General features: G+C 53.4%; 1 non-coding gene across 1 annotated transcript; it reads right to left on the bottom strand.

Annotated features, from left to right (window-relative positions):
- Window positions 1-2,021: 2,021 nt before the first annotated feature.
- Window positions 2,022-2,095, bottom strand: TRNAN-GUU (transfer RNA asparagine (anticodon GUU)). Its single transcript has one exon. It is a non-coding gene; the product is annotated as a tRNA-Asn (tRNA).
- Between the last annotated feature and the right edge of the window lie 5,126 nt (window positions 2,096-7,221).

Here is a 7,221-nt window from a genome sequence, read left to right as displayed (position 1 = left end):
CGATTGCGCTAGCCAATTGCGCCACGGAGACAGTCGTGCTTCACTCTCACCACCATCAGAAAATACCTTCAACGCCATCAGCGCAAAGCAAAAAAAAAGCGACACACCGTCCACGGGTGGGCTCGAAACTCCAATCTTTCGGTTAACAACCGATCGCGCTAGCCAATTGCGCCACGGAGACAGTCCTGCTCCACTCTCACCACCATGAGAACATATCTTCAAAGCTATCAGCCCAAAGAAAAAGAAGCGCCGACCACGACCGGGTGGGCTCGAACCTCCAACCTTTCGGTTAACAGCCGATCGCGCTAGCCAATTGCGCCCCAGAGACAGTCCTGCTCCACTCTCACCACCATCACAACATATCTTCAGAGCTATGAGCCCAAACAAAAAAAAGCGCCGAACCACCACCGGGTGGGCTCGAACCTCCAACCTTTAGGTTAACAGCTGATCGCGCTAGCCAATTGCGCCATGGAGACAGTCCTGCTCCACTCTCACCACCATCAGAACATGTCTTCAAAGCTTTCAGCCCAAAGAAAAAAAAGCAACAAACCAATCCCGGGAGGGCTCGAACCTCCAACCTTTCAGTTAACAGCCGATCGCGCTAGCCAATTGCTCCACAGAGATAGTCGTGCTCCACTCTCACCACCGTCAGAACATTTCTTCAGAGCTAGCAGCCCAAAGGAAAAAAAGCGCCGCTCCACCACCGGGTGGGCTCGAACCTCCAGCCGTTCGGTTAACAGCCCATCACGCTAGCCAATAGCGCCACGGAGACAGTCGTGCTCCACTCTCACCACCATCAGAACATATCTTTAAAGCTATAATAGCAAAGAAAAAAGCAACACACCACTCCCGGGAGGGCTCAAACCTCCAATGTTTTGGTTAACAGCCGAACGTGCTAGCTATTTGCGCCACGGAGACAGTCGTGCTCCGCTTTCACCACCATCAGAACATATCTTCAAAGCTATCAGCGCAAAGAAAAAAGCAACACACCACCACCGGGTGGGCTCGAACCTCCAACCTTTCGGTTAACAGCCGATCACGCTAGCCGATTGCACCACGGAGACAGTCGTGCTCCACTCTCACCACCATCAGAACATATCTTCAAAGCTATCAGCGCAAAGAAAAAGCAACACACCACTCCCGGGAGGGCTCGAACCTCCAAACTTTCGGTTAACAGCTGATTGCGCTAGCCAATTGCGCCACGGAGACAGTCCTTTTCCACTCTCACCACCATCAGAACATATCTTCAAAGCTATCAGCCCAAAGAAAAAAAAGCTACACAACACTCTCGGGAGGGCTCGAACCTCCAACCTTTCAGTTAAAAGCCGATCGCGCTAGCCAATTGCGCCACGGAGACAGTCACGCTACACCCTCACCACCGTCAGAACATTTCCTCAGAGCTGTCAGCCCAAAGGAAAAAAAGCGCAGCACCACGACCGGGTGGGCTCGAACCTCCAACCTTTCGGTTAACAGCCGATCGCGCTAGCCAGTTGCGCCACGGAGACAGTCCTGCTCTACTCTCACCACCATCAGAACATATCTTCAAAGCTATCAGCCCGAAGAAAAAAAAGCTACACAACACTCTCGGGAGGGCTCGAACCTCCAACCTTTCAGTTAAAAGCCGATCGCGCTAGCCAATTGCGCCACGGAGACAGTCGCGCTACACTCTCACCACCGTCAGAACATTTCCTCAGAGCTATCAGCCCAAAGGAAAAAAAGCGCAGCACCACAACCGGGTGGGCTCGAACCTCCAACGTTTCGGTTAACAGCCCAACGCGCTAGCCGATTGCGCCACGGAGACAGTCGTGGTCCACTCTCACCACCATCAGAACATATCTTCAAAGCTATCAGCGCAAAGAAAAAAGCGACACACCGTCTCCTGGTGGGCTCAAACCTCCAACCTTTCGGTTAACAGCCAATCGCGCTAGCCAATTGCGCTACGGAGACAGTCCTGCACCACTCTCACCACCATCAAACATATCTTCAAAGCTATCAGCCCAAAGAAAAAAAAAGCGCCGCACTACCCCCGGGTGGGCTCGAACCTCCAGCCTTTCGGTTAACGGCCGAACGCGCTAGCCAATTGCGCCACGGAGACAGTCGTGCTCCACTCTCACCACCATCAGAAAATATCTTCAAAGCTATCAGCGCAAAGAAAAAAGCAACACACCACTCCCGGGAGGGCTCGAAATTCCAACCTTTCGGTTAACAGCCGATCGCGCTAGCCAATTGCGCCACGGAGACAGTCGTGCTTCACTCTCACCACCATGAGAACATACCTTTAATGCCATCAGCGCAAAGCAAAAAAAAAGCGACACACCGTCCACGGGTGGGCTCGAAACTGCAATCTTTCGGTTAACAACCGATCGCGCTATCCAATTGCGCCACGGAGACAGTCCTGCTCCAGTCTCACCACCATGAGAACATATCTTCAAAGCTATCAGCCCAAAGAAAAAAGTAGTGTCGCACAACCATCGGGTGGGCTCGAACCTCGAACCTTTCGGTTAACAGCCGATCCCGCTAGCCAATTGCGCCCCGGAGACAGTCCTGCTCCACTCTCACCACCATCAGAACATAACTTCAAAGCTATGAGCCCAAAGAAAAAAAAGCGCCGTTTCACCACCGGGTGGGCTCGAACCTCCAACCTTTTGGCTAACAGCTGATCGCGCTACCCAATTGCGCCACGGAGACAGTCCTGCTCCACTCTCACCACCATCAGAACATTTCTTCAGAGCTATCAGCCCAAAGAAAAAAAAGCGCCGCATCACCACCGGGTGGGCTCGAACCTCCAACCTTTCGGTTAACAGCCGATCGCGCTAGCCAATTGGGCCCCGGAGGCAGTCGTGCTCCACTCTCACCACTGTCAGAACATTTCTTCAGAGCTAACAGCCCAAAGAAAAAGAAACGCCGCACCACCATCGTGTGGGCTCGAACCTCCAACCTCTCGGTTAACAGCCGGTCGCGCTAGCCAATGGCGCCACGGAGACAGTCGTGCTCCCCTCTCACCACCATCAGAACATATCTTCAAAGCTATCAGCGCAAAGAAAAAAGCGACACACCGTCCCCTGGTGGGCTCGAACCTGAAAACTCTCGGTTAACAGCCGGTCGCGCTAGCCAATGGCGCCACGGAGACAGTCGTGCTCCGCTCTCACCACCGTCAGAACATCTCTTCAGAGCTATCAGCCCGAAGAAAAAAAAGCGCCACACCACCACCGGGTGGGCTCGAACCTCCAGCCTTTCGGTTAACGGCCGAACGCGCTAGCCAATTGCGCCACGGAGACAGTCGTGCTCCACTCTCACCACCATCAGAACATATCTTCAAAGCTATCAGCGCAAAGAAAAGAGCAACACACCACTCCCAGGAAGGCTCGAAACTACAACCTTTCGGTTAACAGCCGATCGCGCTAGCCAATTGCGCCACGGAGACAGTCGTGCTCCACTCTCACCACCGTCAGAACATTTCTTCAGAGCTATCAGCTCAAAGAAGAAAAAGCGCCGCACCACCCACGGGTGGGCTCGAACCTCCAAACTTTCGGTTAACAGCCGATCGCGCTAGCCAATTGGGCCACGGAGGCAGTCGTGCTCCACTCTCAGCACACTGTCAGAACATTTCTTCAGAGCTATCAGCCCAAAGAAAAAGAAACGCCGCACCACCACCGGGTGGGCTCGAACCTGAAAACTCTCGGTTGACAGCCGGTCGCGCTAGCCAATGGCGCCACGGAGACAGTCGTGCTCCGCTCTCACCACCGTCAGAACATTTCTTCAGAGCTATCAGCCCAAAGAAAAAAAAGCGCCACACAACCACCGGGTGGGCTCGAACCTCCAGCCTTTCGGTTAATGGCCGAACGCGCTAGCCAATTTCGCCACGGAGACAGTCGTGCTCCACTCTCACCACCATCAGAACATATCTTCAAAGCTATCAGTGCAAAGAAAAAAGCAACACACCACTCACGGGAGGGCTCGAAATTCCAACCTTTCGGTTAACAGCCGATCGCGCTAGCCAATTGCGCCACGGAGACAGTCGTGCTCCAATCTCCCCACCATCAGAACATATCTTCAAAGCTATCAGCGCAAAGAAAAAAGCAACACACCACTCTCGGGAGGGATCGAACCTCCAACTTTTCGGTTAACAGCCGATCGCGCTAGCCAATTGCGCCACGGAGACAGTCGTGCTCCACTCTCACCACCGTCAGAACATTTCCTCAGAGCTATCAGCCCAAAGGAAAAAAAGCGCCGCACCTCCACCGAGTGGTCTCGAACCTCCAACCTTTCGATTAAGGGCCCATTGCGCTAGCCGATTGCGCCACGGAGACAGTCGTGCACCACTCTCACCACCGCAGAACATTTCTTCAGACTATCAGCCCAAAGAAAAAAAGCGCCGCACCACCACCGGGTGGGCTCGAACCTCCAACCTTTCGGTTAACAGCCGAACGCGCTAGCCAATTGCGCCACGGAGACAATCGTGCTCCACTCTCACCACCGTCAGAACATTTCTTCAGAGCTATCAGCCCAAAGAAGAAAAACCGCCGCACCACCACCGGGTGGGCTCGAACCTCCAATCTTTCGGTTAACAGCCGATCGCGCTAGCCAATTGGGCCACGGAGGCAGTCGTGCTCCACTCTCACCACTGTCAGAACATTTCTTCAGAGCTATCAGCCCAAAGAAAAATAAACGCCGCACCACCACCGGGTGGGCTCGAACCTCCAACCTCTCGGTTAACAGCCGGTCGCGCTAGCCAATGGCGCCACGGAGACAGTCGTGCTCCGTTCTCACCACCGTCAGAACATTTCTTCAGAGCTATCAGCCCTAAGAAAAAAAAGCACCACACCACCACCGGGTGGGCTCGAACCTCCAGCCTTTCGATTAACGGCCGAACGCGCTAGCCAATTGCGCCACAGAGACAGTCGTGCGCCACTCTCAACACCATAAGAACATATCTTCAAAGCTATCAGCGCAAAGAAAAAAGCAACACACCACTCCCGGGAGTGCTCGAAATTCCAACCTTTCGGTTAACAGCCGATTGCGCTAGCCAATTGCGCCACGGAGACAGTCGTGCTTCACTCTCACCACCATCAGAAAATACCTTCAAAGCCATCAGCGCAAAGCGAAAAAAAAGCGACACACCGTCCACGGGTGGGCTCGAAACTCCAATCTTTCGGTTAACAACCGATCGCGCTAGCCAATTGCGCCACGGAGACAGTCCTGCTCCACTCTCACCACCATGAGAACATATCTTCAAAGCTATCAGCCCAAAGAAAAAGAAGCGCCGCACCACCACCGGGGGGGCTCGAACCTCCAACCTTTTGGTTAACAACTGATCGCGCTAGCCAATTGCGCCACGGAGACAGTCCTGCTCCACTCTCACCACCTTCAGAACATATCTTCAAAGCTTTCAGCCCAAAGAAAAAAAAGCAACAAACCAATCCCGGGAGGGCTCGAACCTCCAACCTTTCAGTTAACAGCCGATCGCGCTAGCCAATTGCGCCACAGAGATAGTCGTGCTCCACTCTCACCACCGTCAGAACATTTCTTCAGAGCTATCAGCCCAAAGGGAAAAAAGCGCCGCTTCACCACCGGGTGGGCTCGAACCTCCAGCCTTTCGGTTAACAGCCCATCGCGCTAGCCAATAGCGCCACGGAGACAGTCGTGCTCCACTCTCACCCCCATCAGAACATATCTTTAAAGCTATAATAGTGAAGAAAAAAGCAACACACCACTCCCGGGAGGGCTCAAACCTCCAATGTTTTGGTTAACAGCCGAACGTGCTAGCCATTTGCGCCACGGAGACAGTCGTGCTCCGCTTTCACCACCATCAGAACATATCTTCAAAGCTATCAGCGCAAAGAAAAAACCAACACACCACCACCGGGTGGGCTCGAACCTCCAACCTTTCGGTTAACAGCCGATCACGCTAGCCGATTGCACCACGGAGACAGTCGTGCTCCACTTTCTCCACCATCAGAACATATCTTCAAAGCTATCAGCGCGAAGAAAAAGCAACACACCACTCCCGGGAGGGCTCGAACCTCCAAATTTTCGGTTAACAGCCGAACGTGCTAGCCAATTGCGCCACGGAGACAGTCGCGCTCCAATCTCACCACCGTGAAAACATTTCTCCAAAGCTATCAGCGCAAAGATAAAAAACTGACACACTGCTTCCGGGAGGGCTGGAACCTCCAAACTTTCGGTTAACAGCCGATTGCGCTAGCCAATTGCGCCACGGAGACAGTCCTTTTCCACTCTCACCACCATCAGAACATATCTTTAAATCTATCAGCCCAAAGAAAAAAAAGCTACACAACACTCTCGGGAGGGCTCGAACCTCCAACCTTTCAGTTAAAAGCCGATCGCACTAGCCAATTGCGCCACGGAGACAGTCACGCTACACCCTCACCACCGTCAGAACATTTCCTCAGAGCTATCAGCCCAAAGGAAAAAAAGCGCAGCACCACGACCGGGTGGGCTCGAACCTCCAACCTTTCGGTTAACAGCCGATCGCGCTAGCCAGTTGCGCCACGGAGACAGTCCTGCTCTACTCTCACCACCATCAGAACATATCTTCAAAGCTATCAGCCCGAAGAAAAAAAAGCTACACAACACTCTCGGGAGGGCTCGAACCTCCAACCTTTCAGTTAAAAGCCGATCGCGCTAGCCAATTGCGCCACGGAGACAGTCGCGCTACGCTCTCACCACCGTCAGAACATTTCCTCAGAGCTATCAGCCCAAAGGAAAAAAAGCGCCGCACCACCACCGGGTGGGCTCGAACCTCCAACCTTTCGGTTAACAGCCCATCACGCTAGCCAATAGCGCCACGGAGACAGTCGTGCTCCTCTCTCACCACCGTCAGAACATTTCTTCAGACTATCAGCCCAAAGAAAAAAAAGCGCCGCACCACCACCGGGTGGGCTCGAACCTCCAACCTTTCGGTTAACAGCCGATCGCGCTAGCCAATTGCGCCACAGAGACAGTCGTGCTCCACTCTCACCACCGTCAGAACATTTCTTCAGAGCTATCAGCCCAAAGAAGAAAAGCGCCGCACCACCACCGGGTGGGATCGAACCTCCAACCTTTCGGTTAACAGCCGATCACGCTAGCCGATTGCGCCAGGGAGACAGTCGTGCTCCACTCTCACCATCATCAGAACATATCCTCAAAGCTATCAGCGCAAAGAAAAAGCAACACACCACTCCCGGGAGGGCTCGAACCTCCAAATTTTTGGTTAAC

This window comes from Rhipicephalus microplus, unplaced genomic scaffold, assembly GCF_043290135.1.
Source record: "Rhipicephalus microplus isolate Deutch F79 unplaced genomic scaffold, USDA_Rmic scaffold_44, whole genome shotgun sequence".
Classification (NCBI taxonomy): Eukaryota; Metazoa; Arthropoda; class Arachnida; order Ixodida; family Ixodidae; genus Rhipicephalus; species Rhipicephalus microplus.
This window is presented reverse-complemented; position numbering and strand designations above follow the sequence as displayed.